Source organism: Typopeltis vanoorti, chromosome 13 (genome assembly GCF_054136105.1).
Source record: "Typopeltis vanoorti isolate ZY-2024b chromosome 13, IOZ_Tvanoo_1.0, whole genome shotgun sequence".
NCBI lineage: Eukaryota > Metazoa > Arthropoda > Arachnida > Uropygi > Thelyphonidae > Typopeltis > Typopeltis vanoorti.
Genome location: NC_143561.1, coordinates 85,117,854 through 85,130,412, shown reverse-complemented (window position 1 = coordinate 85,130,412; position 12,559 = coordinate 85,117,854). Strand labels below are relative to the sequence as shown.

At 39.3% G+C, this 12,559-nt stretch overlaps 1 protein-coding gene across 2 annotated transcripts in view; it reads left to right on the top strand.

Moving 5' to 3' along the window:
- The window catches only part of LOC150100328 (sorting nexin-25-like), a 350,110-nt gene that overhangs the window by 107,941 nt on the left and 229,610 nt on the right, over positions 1–12,559 (top strand). The window lies entirely within an intron of this gene.

Sequence of the window (12,559 nt, the reverse complement as noted above, 5' to 3'; positions counted from 1 at the left end):
ATGTTTTATAATTCAACTTAGTTCATATTTTTATTATAGTCCAGCTGATTAGAAGTAATTTAGTTTCCAAATATTAAAAGATTTATAACCAGATTTATAATATATGCATACCATAATGAAATCCTTCATTCTTGACAAAAAGCATATATACTGCCTTTTGTCAAGAATGTGGTCTTCACATTATGGTGTTTATTGACTTAGAAGTCAATAAACACCATAATGTGAAGAACAAACAGCAATGGCACCCACCTTAATAAGATGTAGGACCTCCTTTTGCTGCGATGACTGCAGCAATTCCTACGCGGCATACTTTCCACAAGCTTATGATAGCGATCAATGGGAATTTTGGACCATTCTTCCTGTAGGCATGTAATGAGGTTTTGGACTGTTGTGGGGTGGACCTCTATCATTCGATGCTCCTGTTCATCCCCACAGATGTTTGGTAGGGTTAAGATCAGGGCTCTGTGGAGACTAGTCAAATGTGGCTGTGTGCATGTCCACAAACCACACAGTTACAGCAGTAGCCTTACGACATGGTGCATTGTCTTGCCGAAAAAGACAATGGTCATTTCCATAGAAACACCACAAAATAGGAAGCATTGCATTGTCCAGAATGTTCAGATACCTGTTGGATTTCCATGTTCATGGCACTACAAACAGCGTTCTGAGGCCAAACCAGTTAAAAGAGGTCCATACCATCATACTGCCACCTCTGAATTTCATAGGGTTACACACTCTGGATGTGGAATTTTCTCTTTGCACCACTGAAGATGATGAAGCAACTTCAGTGGTGTAAAGAGAATGTACAGTGGGATGTGGAAGCTTGGAAAGCAATGTTATGGAGCAACGAATCATGCTACACTTGTCCATCTGCTCAGTAACGGGTGTAGCGTGATCCATCGCTCCATAACATTGCTTTCCAAGCTTCCATGTTCATTCTCTTTGCACCACTGAAGATGATGCTTCATTTTGGTTTGGTTAATGTTGGACTCACATATTGTGGTCCTACCATGGAAACCCTTGTTGTGAGCTTCAGTTCTGAACTTTCATGCAGATTCATGTTCCAGTGGATGCCTGGAACTTCCGTAATTCAGTGTGTGTTGATGAATGAATGGCAGTCTTTACATATTATTCGTTGTAGCACCCTATGGTCATGTTCATTGAGTTTGGTGGGGTTGTCCACTGCAGGTTGCACTTGCAGTTGACTCCCAGCACTTTCATTTCAGTATAGTATCACTGATTGTTGACTTGAGATGGCATCTTATCATAATGCCACTTTCAAACTCCATCATTTCCCTTCTCATAACAATTTCACCGGAATACAGTTGCACTGACTTGGGAACGTCATATTCCTTCAATTTATACTAGCTACAAACACAACTCATTACATGGCACAATGTACCTTACCGATGGGTGGATGTCCGTTGACTTCTTTCCAAGCAGTATATTTTTATTTGAGTATTTAACAAGCATATTATTGTCACTTCTTCCTCTTCTTTTTATTTTCAGATTAAAAAAAAATTGAATAGTATAGAAAGTACCAGTTAGATTCCATAAAAATAAATGATTTTGAATTAAGTTTAACTATTAACACTCTTTATTCAAAGTGAAGGCACAATATGTAATGCAACCATTTTACATTATATATGCAGTATGTAAGATGTTGCATTTTTAATGCTCTTGATTGAAATGAAGATATTGTGCTGTTGGAAATTGAGTGTTAATAGTTAAGAAATTAGAATAATTCATGGAGTACATTACAGGAGTTTGAAAAGTAGTGAGGCTTAACATTCAGTGAATCACTAATGCAGCAGTCATGTATATATATATATTCATGAATGTATATATAGTAACGTATATATGTCAATAATACATTACTATATTTCATATGATGGAAAACAATATTTCATATGATTAAGACAAAAATGTGCAGAAGAATTTTGTGATGCTTAGAAAAAATGATCAAGAAATATTAAAAACATTATGGAATGCCTAATAAGAGAGTAGCAGTACTCTGATGGCAGAAGCATTTTATAAAGGTATATATATATATATATATATATATATATTTTTTTTTTTTTTTTTTTTTTACAAAGTCTTCCCATGACTTTTGTTTAATAAGTTTACACAGTGCTTTGCTTTCTTGCATTTCTCTTTTTATTCTTGAATATCAAAAGTTACTTACCAGTAGTGGAAGTATGAAAGCGTACTTTTGATATGCTTTCTTCTTTTTCTTCATTGCCTCTTTAACTTTCTGAGTCCACCATGGAGTTCTGATTTTTCTGTCCTTGCAGACAACCACATGCCTCTCTGGCTAAATCAGTCAATGTTTTCCTCAGGGTTTGCTACTGAATATCCACACATAGAGAAGGGAAACAAACCATTGCCGTTATTCAATGCAAGCATGTGTTTAAGAAGTGGAAGTAATGAAAAAAATCTAAAATGAAGAATAAATTTGAAAAGAAAAACTTGTCCAATTCTGAGGATATTTCAGAATAAATGTTTATCATTGCTGTCCAAATAGCCGACATAAAGCTTTTATCAGTTTAACATAGGAATAACCTTTAAAAAAATATCTTTAATGCAGTTGTTGCAATAAAAATATTTTGATATTTTTGTGATATACTGTTTTGTATTTTCATTTTTTCTCTGTAAACATTATATATATTTAATATTTACATTGTGTTTCTAATGCTATTTACATTTTATACATAGTTTTGCTACAGTATTATACAGTAGTATTTACAGTATTTGCTACAGATCAAAAAGTGTCTGTCTGAACATCATTGTCATATGTAAGATTTAAAGAAAATTGGAAATAGGAAATAAATGAATTGGGACTGCAATGTCAAGGATAGTTTCTAATGTGTCCCACAGTTTAAAAAGATGGAAGATCTCTGGTGTTTAGATTTAGAAATAATGCTGTAGCAGTTATTGCTCTGAAATCAGCTTATCATGTCTGTTAATTACATATGTTGTTTTGGCAAGTTTTCAGGTTTTGTGGGATGTTTCTAAAATCTTTGATCTTTATGAACCAAACTTGGTGAGTGAAATCATAGACGTTTAGTGTATACTCCTCCACTGAGGCTTAAACAATTTTCAAATAGTAATTAATTAGTATAGAAACACAGTTTGACATTATTAAAATATCGCAAATAAATCTTCTTATAAAGGTGTGATTTTCTCGGTGTTATAATTTGGTGTTATGTAAGATAATCATACTTGTAATATTATCATGAACTAATATTATCAGAAATAATTATCATCAAGAAAGATCAGTAAACATAAAATTTGCCTCAAACAGTTTTGTAATAACATTGCACAGCAGCTTAATCAAGGAAGCAGTAAGAATTAGATAATTCATGGAGTACATTTCCTAAATTATCTTGTCTTTGGTGTGTGTGTGGGGGGGGGGAGGATAAAAATAACTTTTTTATTGGTTTGCAAAATTTTGCTACATTAGAAGAGACAAATCTTCTAACAATATGCAAGCCATGTTAAAGTGCAATTAATGTGCAGTTAACTAAAGCAGATGAGGTTGGATATTAGACTAGTGCATAGATGGCGAACCTATGGCACGTCCGAGAATTTTGCTGGCATGTCAACAATTTACAGGTGATATCCTTTTATATGCTTATAAATGATTCAACTTTTTTTTAAATTATTACAATACATACAAGTTAAATTTTGTTTTATACGAGAGAGCAGCTATGAAACATGCATATGATTGGTAGGGTATTAACAAAAGATCACGCGACCTAAAGACAAAGGCAAGCTGACTGTTGTTGAGTTGAAATGATAATTCTCTTCAACCAAATTCCATAACATCTGCAAATGTCATAACAATATTCATAATATATTTCTTAGTTTTAACACATTCACAATGTGGTGTCGTTTATTGTTCCGAAGGAACTTTTCATTACCAGCGAGCTCAACTCACACAAAGTTTCAACCCTTAGTTGAATTTTGTTTCAAGTTAGCCTTTGTGATCTGTCATAATGTCATCTCGAATTTCAAATGCAACAAAACAAACATTTATTTCATGTAATTGAAAAGTCGGACAATAGTTTTTAGTTAGATACTGCGTTTCAGTGCAACATATGGATTTGCTTGAGTTTATACAGTGTAGTTTCTGTGAGAGGGGGATGTGATTCACGTCCCCTCTCATAGAAACCTTTTTTATTCCCACTGTCTCTAATTGCACTATATTACACAGACTGCAAAAGCCTCTGTAACTTATTCAGGAATACAATAAAACTACTTGTTTTCTTGCATCTGCAGTATAATGGCTGTTGGGGAGGGCATGTTGTTACCACGGGGAACGAGTTACTATATTACTATCGCCTGGACGTGAACATGTTTAAACATTTTTCGTGTGAGAAGTATATGCAAAACCTTTTAATGTATTTTTTCATAAAGTGAAATTAGGGGTGCGAGGTCAAGTTATATTCGAGTAAATACAGTAAGCATTTTGCCGAGGTTAAAAATATGAGGCTTATTTTCTTGAATGGCAGGAAGTCTCAAGTAGAGTGATGTGGGCAAATATGAGGATGGGGAATTGGACAATGAGACTTATTTGCGCATATGGTCCCACAGAAGGTTCTACTAAGGTAGAAGTGGAGGAATTTTTTGATGCTTTAGAAAAAGCAACTGACACAATGAAAAGGGAAAAGTTGGCCCTTGTTGGGTATCTAAATAGCAGAGTAGCAAATATTTGTCAGACATACAAAAATATTTTGGGAAAATTTGGAGAAAAGAGCAAAGCTAATAATAATGGCAAATAACCCTGTTAGATTTCTGCTCAGTACATGGACTGGTTATTACTAACACCATGTTCCAACATAAAAATGTGCACAAATTCACATGGGGAGAGAGAAGTCTCATTGACTATGTTATTGTTGATAGTGATGTTTTCTCCCTGGTGCAGGACACCAGAGTGTACAGAGGATTTGAAATTGGAAGTGATCACTATTTAGTCTTGAGCAGGATAAAATTGAATGTCATATTGAAAAGAATAACATGTAAGAAAGTTTTAAAGCGAATAAAAGTTGAGCAGCTCTCAGATGTGAACTGTAGACTAAAATACACAAAGATAATTGAAGAAAAAATAAAAGAGTTTGAGAACAGGAACCAAACCTTGGAGATTCAGTGGCAAGCCTTGAAGAAAACCCTGATTGATTCAGCCAGAGTGGCATGTGGTGAGGTTGTCTGCAAGGATAGAAAAATCAGAACTCCATTGTGGACACAGGAAGTAAAAGAGGCAGTGAAGGAAAAGAATAAAGCATATCAAAAGTTCCTGGCAAATAAGTAAGCTTTTGCTCTTGGAGAATACAGTGACAAATGTAAGAAAACGAAACACTGTGTAAAACTAGCTTAGCAAAAGTCATGGAAGGACTTTGTCAAGAACATAGAAAATAAATATCAAGAAGGTGGTAAGATATTCTGGTAAGAAAATTGCTAAATGAAACAAGCAGTGATAGCACAGTGGTAAAAAAACACTCAACAGGCATACAGTCAGGAATACATATCCACACTTGAAGTAGAAAAAGCCATCAAAGGCTAGAAATGAGGAAAGGCAGCAGGATTAGATGATATTCAACTAGAAATACTGAAGTATGGTGGTATAAAAGTCTTATAGTGGCTGCATTGCATAGTTCAGAAAGCCTGGACAGAGCGATGAATTCCCGATGATTAAAGTAGAGTTCTAATAGTACCCATATGTAAAAAGGGAAATAAAACTGAATGTGAGAATTACAGAGGCATTTCATTACTGAGTGTTCCTGGTAAGATATATGCAAGTATACTTGAGAAAAGGTTGAGAAGAATTGTGGAAGAAAATCTTGGTGCCGAACAAGTTGTATTCAGGCCAAATAGAGGCTGTCAGGATCAGATCTTCACTTTACGACAAATAATTGAGAAAGCATGGGAATATAATTAAGATCTGTATTTAAGTTTTGTCGATGTGGAAAAGGCATATGACAAGGTGCTAAGAGAGAAGTTGTTCAATACGCTACAGTTATATGGTATCAATGGGGCATTATATCAAGCAATACTTAGTCTTTATTTGAGTTATAAGTCAGCAGTTAGAACTGAAGGAAGTACAGGAAGATGGTTTAATGTTAAATCTGGTGTCAGACAAGGATGTACATTATCCCCTCTGTTATTCATTATCTATATGGATCACATTATGAATGAAAGTGGTAATAAACATGATATCAAAATTGGAGATGTTAATGTCAGCTCTTTGCTTTATGCGGATGATGTTATACTTCTAAATAAATCTGCTACAAGTTTGCAAGATTCCCTGACTAAATTGAATTACTGTTGTAATAGATATGGTAGGAAGGTCAGCATTAAGAAGACAATGAAAATAGGTAGAATTATTGAAAATGTCAACTGTGTTGTGAATGGGGAACCTGTGGAACAAGTAAAACATTTCAGCTACTTAGGCATGATTTTTTACTGAAGATGGTAAATTAAATATGGAAATAGACAACAGAACAGAATCTGCTGGTAGGAAGTCAATTGAATAAATTCATATGGAATAAGAGAAAAATTGTCAGAACACTAAATTAGCTTCCTGAGAAAGATTAGAGGTATATACAGATGGCATCAATGTCAATATCATATTAAAAATTAGGATATTAGGAAAGAACTTGACATTGTCAGCATCCAAGAATGCGTTAGCGGAGCTAATCTCAAGTGGTATGGTCACTTAAACAGAATGGGCGAGGAAAGATTAGCGAAACAAGTGTTCTCTGCCAGATTGGCAGGAAAACGACCCAGAGGAAGACCAAGAAATAGGTGGATTTATGCGATACAAAGTGCCTTAGACGATAGAAATATAAGATCTGATAATGTTCGAGTGTTGACAAGTAACAGACTGATTTGGAGGAAAATTGTAGATAGGAAGTTAGTAATGATGTAAATTTTTCATGTAGTGCTATCATATCCTGTACACCCCTTGAGGGTACATGTCAGGAATTTGATGATGATAAATATTATAAATAAAATAAAATATTTATAAAATTATAAATAATTATTTACATATATTTATAAAATATTATATATATATAATAAATTTATAAATAAATAAATTAATTTTCTATTAATTTTTTCCCTATTAAAAACTGCCTGGCATGTCAGCAACTCGATTTGTAAATTTTTGGCACGCGCATCACTTCAGCAACTCGATTCATAAACTTTTGGCACCCACATATAAAAAGGTTCGCCACCACTGGACTAGTGCATTGAATTAGAGATTGACTATCTGATAGGTAACAGCAACTTGTATATTGGGGGGGGAGCAATATCTCAGAAGAGGAAAGTCGCTATTGATGTGTGCTAAAGCGATCTGTTTTAGAGCCATTGTTATTTAACCTGTATGCTAATAATATTGGGAAAATTTGGATGGGGATGTTCGCTTGTTTGAACTGATGCAAAGTTGGGAAGAATTATGAGGAGTACAGCAAATGTTCTGGCCTTACAAGATAACTTGAATAGATTGAGTGAATGGGCGTGGAAGCAGGAATACCAGTTCAATGTTGTGAAATGTAAAGTTTTAAAATTTGTGAAACAAAGATTATTAGTATTATTATTACAGGTGACTCCAGGGAGTCCTTAGACTCATCGAGGGAGGCCCTAAACATCATGTCCACACAACTATTCGGCATTTTCACAGTATCTATCATACCTTGACTTGAACTCATTCACTGTCATAGCACCCACAACAGACTCTGGCAGCTTATTCCATTCATTTACCACTCTAAAAGTAAAGAACCCAGCTCTAACACCCTTTTTAACCACACTCTTGCCTAGCTTCCATAGATGTCCCATAGTTCTCCCACCACCAGTCTTAATCTCAAAAATATCCTCTATATTAATCCTATAAAAACCCTTCAGCAATTTGAATGTCTCAATTATACCCCCCCCCCCCTTTTCTGCTTATCAACCAATTTCTGCAACCCACAAATCTTCAACCTGTTCTCATAAGGTTCATTCCATAGACCTGCTATCATCTTGGTCACTTGCCTCTGGATCCTCTCCACCTCCTCCCCATCAAGAAGAAACCTAGGTGACCAAATCTGAGCACAGTAGTCGAGATGAGGCTTATCAAGGCTCGGTACAGAGGAACAATAACTTGCTTGTCTCTGCTAGTCAAAGTATTTTTCAACAACCAAGTGATTTGATGAGCTGATTTAGCCACTTTTGCAATGTGCCCCGCTAAACTTCATCTCCCTATCTACCAACACTCCCAAGTCCTCAGCCTCATCAATCTCCTGGAGTACAGTTCCAGCAATGTGGTATACTGCTGCTAAACTTTTCACCCCAAAATGCATAACCTTACATTTTGTCACATTAAATTGACATCCATTCTCCTTAGCCCTGAACTTCAATCTATCCAAATCATCCTGCAAGATTTTGACATCTTCTGCATTCACTATCGCCCTACCCAACTTTGCATCATCAGCGAACAAATGAACTGTTCCTCTTAGACCCTTCCCTATATCATTAATGAACAGATTAAACAGCAGTGGTCCAAGAACAGAACCCTGTGGCACACCACTAGTCACAGGCCGTTTTTTGGACTCTACTCCTGAATAAACTACTCTCTGATATCTCTCCATCAACCACCCACCTATCCATCTCACCAATCCTATGTCCTTTCCCATATGTTGCAGTTTATGGATTAGACTTCCATGTGGTATCCCATCTAATGCCTTAGCCAGGTTCAGCAATATCACTGTAAACCCATTACCCTTATCCAGTTCAGCCGTCACCTTGTTATAAAACTTGAGCAAGTTACTGAGGCATGATCTACCCTTCGCAAAGCCATGCTGTCCCCCATACAGTATCTCATTTTCATCAATCCATTCCTGTATTTTTTCATTTTTCCCTTGACTACTTTCTCCAAGACCTTGACAACAACTCCTGATATGCTGATCGGTCGGTAATTTGCGTCCTCCTTTATGCAGTGGAACTATTTTCCCCTCTTTCCACACCTTCAGGACTAAACCAGACCCCTGAGACTCAGGTTAAACAACATGGTCAAGGGCACTGATAATTCCTTAGCCGTTTCACGCAAGACCTGTGCTGGTATACCATCCGATCCCACAGATGTATTCACATTAAGGTTCTGTAATAGACTATTCATCTCCACTTCATTCATTACAATTTCCGTATAAACTAATTGTCTTCCATTCTTTCCGTGTCACCACCTGGATGGTATACTCTTAGAAAAGTGCTCACTCAGTAATTCCACTACTATCAACTGATTCAGTGACCTCCTTACCATAATCATTTCTTAAAATCATTCTGCTGTGTACAGTTTTTTTTTTTTTTTGCTTGCAGCATATTGAAAGAAGTGTTTGGGATTCTCTTTAGCTTGCATAGCTAGTTTCCTTTCATAATCTGCTTTTGCTTTTCTTACCACACTCGTTACCCTTCTGGCCTGCGCTTTATACCGTTCGTGTGCCTGCAGGTCACCTTTCTCTTTAAATTCCCTCCATAGTTGTTTCTTTTTTTGTAGCTCATGCTTAATGGTGTTATTCATCCATTTAACCCATACTTGTTTTACTATTCGGATCCTAAGTATACAATCAGCCATAACCTCCTGTAAATGCTCCTTGACCACTTCCCATGCTTTATCAACATCCAGCCCTTGCAGTTGTGCATGCCATGGCACTGATCCAAGCAATCTCCTCAGCTTGTCATACTTGCCAGCACGGTAATTCTACATAAACCCTGTCTTAATCGAAAATTCCACACCTTTAGCCACCTCCCATGGTCATTATTATTATTATTATTAAACAAGACCTCATGGAGTCAAAGACTCATCTAGGAGGTCCTTTTATCTCACACACATCTCATCATACCGGGTCTTAAATACATTCAAACTCCTTGCAGACACCACACTCTCAGGCAAGGCATTCCAATCATTCACAACTCTGCACGAAAAAAACCTGCCTCTCACTCCTATACTCACACCCTCTTTATACAGTTTCCAGGCATGACCTCTGGTTCTCCCCTGATCTCCCACTATTCTCTGTAGAACTTCTCCACCATTGATCCTATAACAACCCCTTATCAACTTGTAGGTCTCTATCATATCTCCCCTCTTCCTTCTCTCCACTAGACTCTGCAAATTACATCTTTTCAATCTTTCCTCATACTCGACATTCCAGAGGTCAGAAACTACCTTAGTCAGTCGCCTTTGGACCCTTTCCAACATCTCTTCATCCTTCTGAAAACCAGGTGACCAAATCTGGGCACAATAGTCCATGTGTGGCCTAATCAAAGCCTTATACAATGGAACAAGAATCTCCCTACTTCTACACGTCAGTGTCCTCCTCATCATTCCCAGAAGTCTTTGTGTTGTCTTCACAATTTTGGCGATGTGTCCCCTAAATTTTAGATCCTTATCCACTATCACTCCCAGATCTCTTATTTCCTCTACTTCCAACAATATATTCTCACCAAGCATAAATTCTGCATCCCATCTTTGTTTTCCAAATTTTAAAACCTTACATTTTGCAACATTAAACTCACATCCCCATTTGCTTGCCCAATCACTCAATTTATTCAAGTCTTCTTGCAAGGCCACAACATCTTCACTACTCTTTATGGTTCGTCCCAACTTTGCATCATCTGCAAACAACTGAATATCTCCATCCAAATCTTTGCCAATATCATTAATATACAAGTTAAATAGTAATGGCCCTAAAACAGATCCCTGAGGCACTCCACTAGTGACTTTCCTTTTCCTGGATATTGCACCCCCATACACAACTTGTTGATACCTATCAGATAGCCAGTCTCCAATCCAATGCACTAATCTAATATCCAACCCCATCTGCTCTAGTTTGACTGTCAACTTATCATGAGGTACTCTATCAAAAGCTTTTGCAAAATCCAAATATATTACTGTGTATCCTTCTCCTCTGTCCAAGGAAGCAGTCACTTTATTGTAATAAGTAAGTAGATTACTAAAACACGACCTCCCTTTAGCAAATCCATGCTGTCCATCAAAGATTATACCATTGTTGTCAACCCAACTCTGGATCCTAGTTCTCACAAGCTTCTCCAACAACTTAACCACAACACCTGACACACAGATAGGCCTATAGTTTGATGCTTGAGTTCGATCACCTCCTTTATGAAGTGGCACAATCTTGCCCTCCTTCCACTCTTTAGGGACTCGTATTAAAAAAATATGTCAAGGCAGGTGTCAACTCTCTGGCACATTCCTTCAGAATACGCGGTGATATATTATCAAGTCCCACAGCCTTATTTACATCTAGTTTACTCAACTCCCCAAACACCTCTTCCTCACTTACAGTCAGTCTCCTCCCCATCATCAACTGCTCTTAATCTCTCCATGAAGTCACATTCACAAGATTGAAAGATCTTTATGAACTGCTCATTAAGTATCTGGGGGTGGGGGGGGGGGGGGGTGGGGGGGGGGGGGGGTGGGGGGGGGGGGGGGTGGGGGGGGGGGGGGGTGGGGGGGGGGGGGGGTGGGGGGGGGGGGGGGTGGGGGGGGGGGGGGGTGGGGGGGGGGGGGGGTGGGGGGGGGGGGGGGTGGGGGGGGGGGGGGGTGGGGGGGGGGGGGGGTGGGGGGGGGGGGGGGTGGGGGGGGGGGGGGGTGGGGGGGGGGGGGGGTGGGGGGGGGGGGGGGTGGGGGGGGGGGGGGGTGGGGGGGGGGGGGGGTGGGGGGGGGGGGGGGTGGGGGGGGGGGGGGGTGGGGGGGGGGGGGGGTGGGGGGGGGGGGGGGTGGGGGGGGGGGGGGGTGGGGGGGGGGGGGGGTGGGGGGGGGGGGGGGTGGGGGGGGGGGGGGGTGGGGGGGGGGGGGGGTGGGGGGGGGGGGGGGTGGGGGGGGGGGGGGGTGGGGGGGGGGGGGGGTGGGGGGGGGGGGGGGTGGGGGGGGGGGGGACACACTGACATAATGGTCAGTTTTGATGTCTCCTCCCTATTCACTAATCCCACTCAAAGAAACTCTTGAGCTCATCCAAGCCAAGTTTCCTCCCGATATCTCAGCCCTATTTCAGTTCACAATGAACTCAGGCTATTTCGTTTGGCAAGGAAAGTTCTACAAACAGATAGAGGGGACAGCCATGGGTTCACCACTTTCCCCACCCTTGGCCAATTTCTTTATGAAGACATTTGAAGAGAAAGCCTTAAACTCCGCCCCACAAAAACCCACTATTTGGCTTCGTTATGTGGATGATGTGTTTGCTATTTGGCCACATGGCTCAGACACACTCCACTCCTTCCTAACACACTTAAACAACCAACATCCCAGAATCCAGTTCACCTTAGAAAAAGAGGAAAACAACATCCTCCCCTTCCTAGACACTTTAATCACCCGCCAGCTTGATGGATCTTTGGTTTTCTCTGTTTACAGAAAACCCACCCACACTGGCAGATACATTCACCAGCAATCCCCCCCCCCCCCCCTCACAACAATATGGGGTGATAAAAACACTATATAACAGGGCAAAATTAATCTGCTCAGATGACAAGGCCCTGACTATTGAACTAAACCACATCCTCAACACTT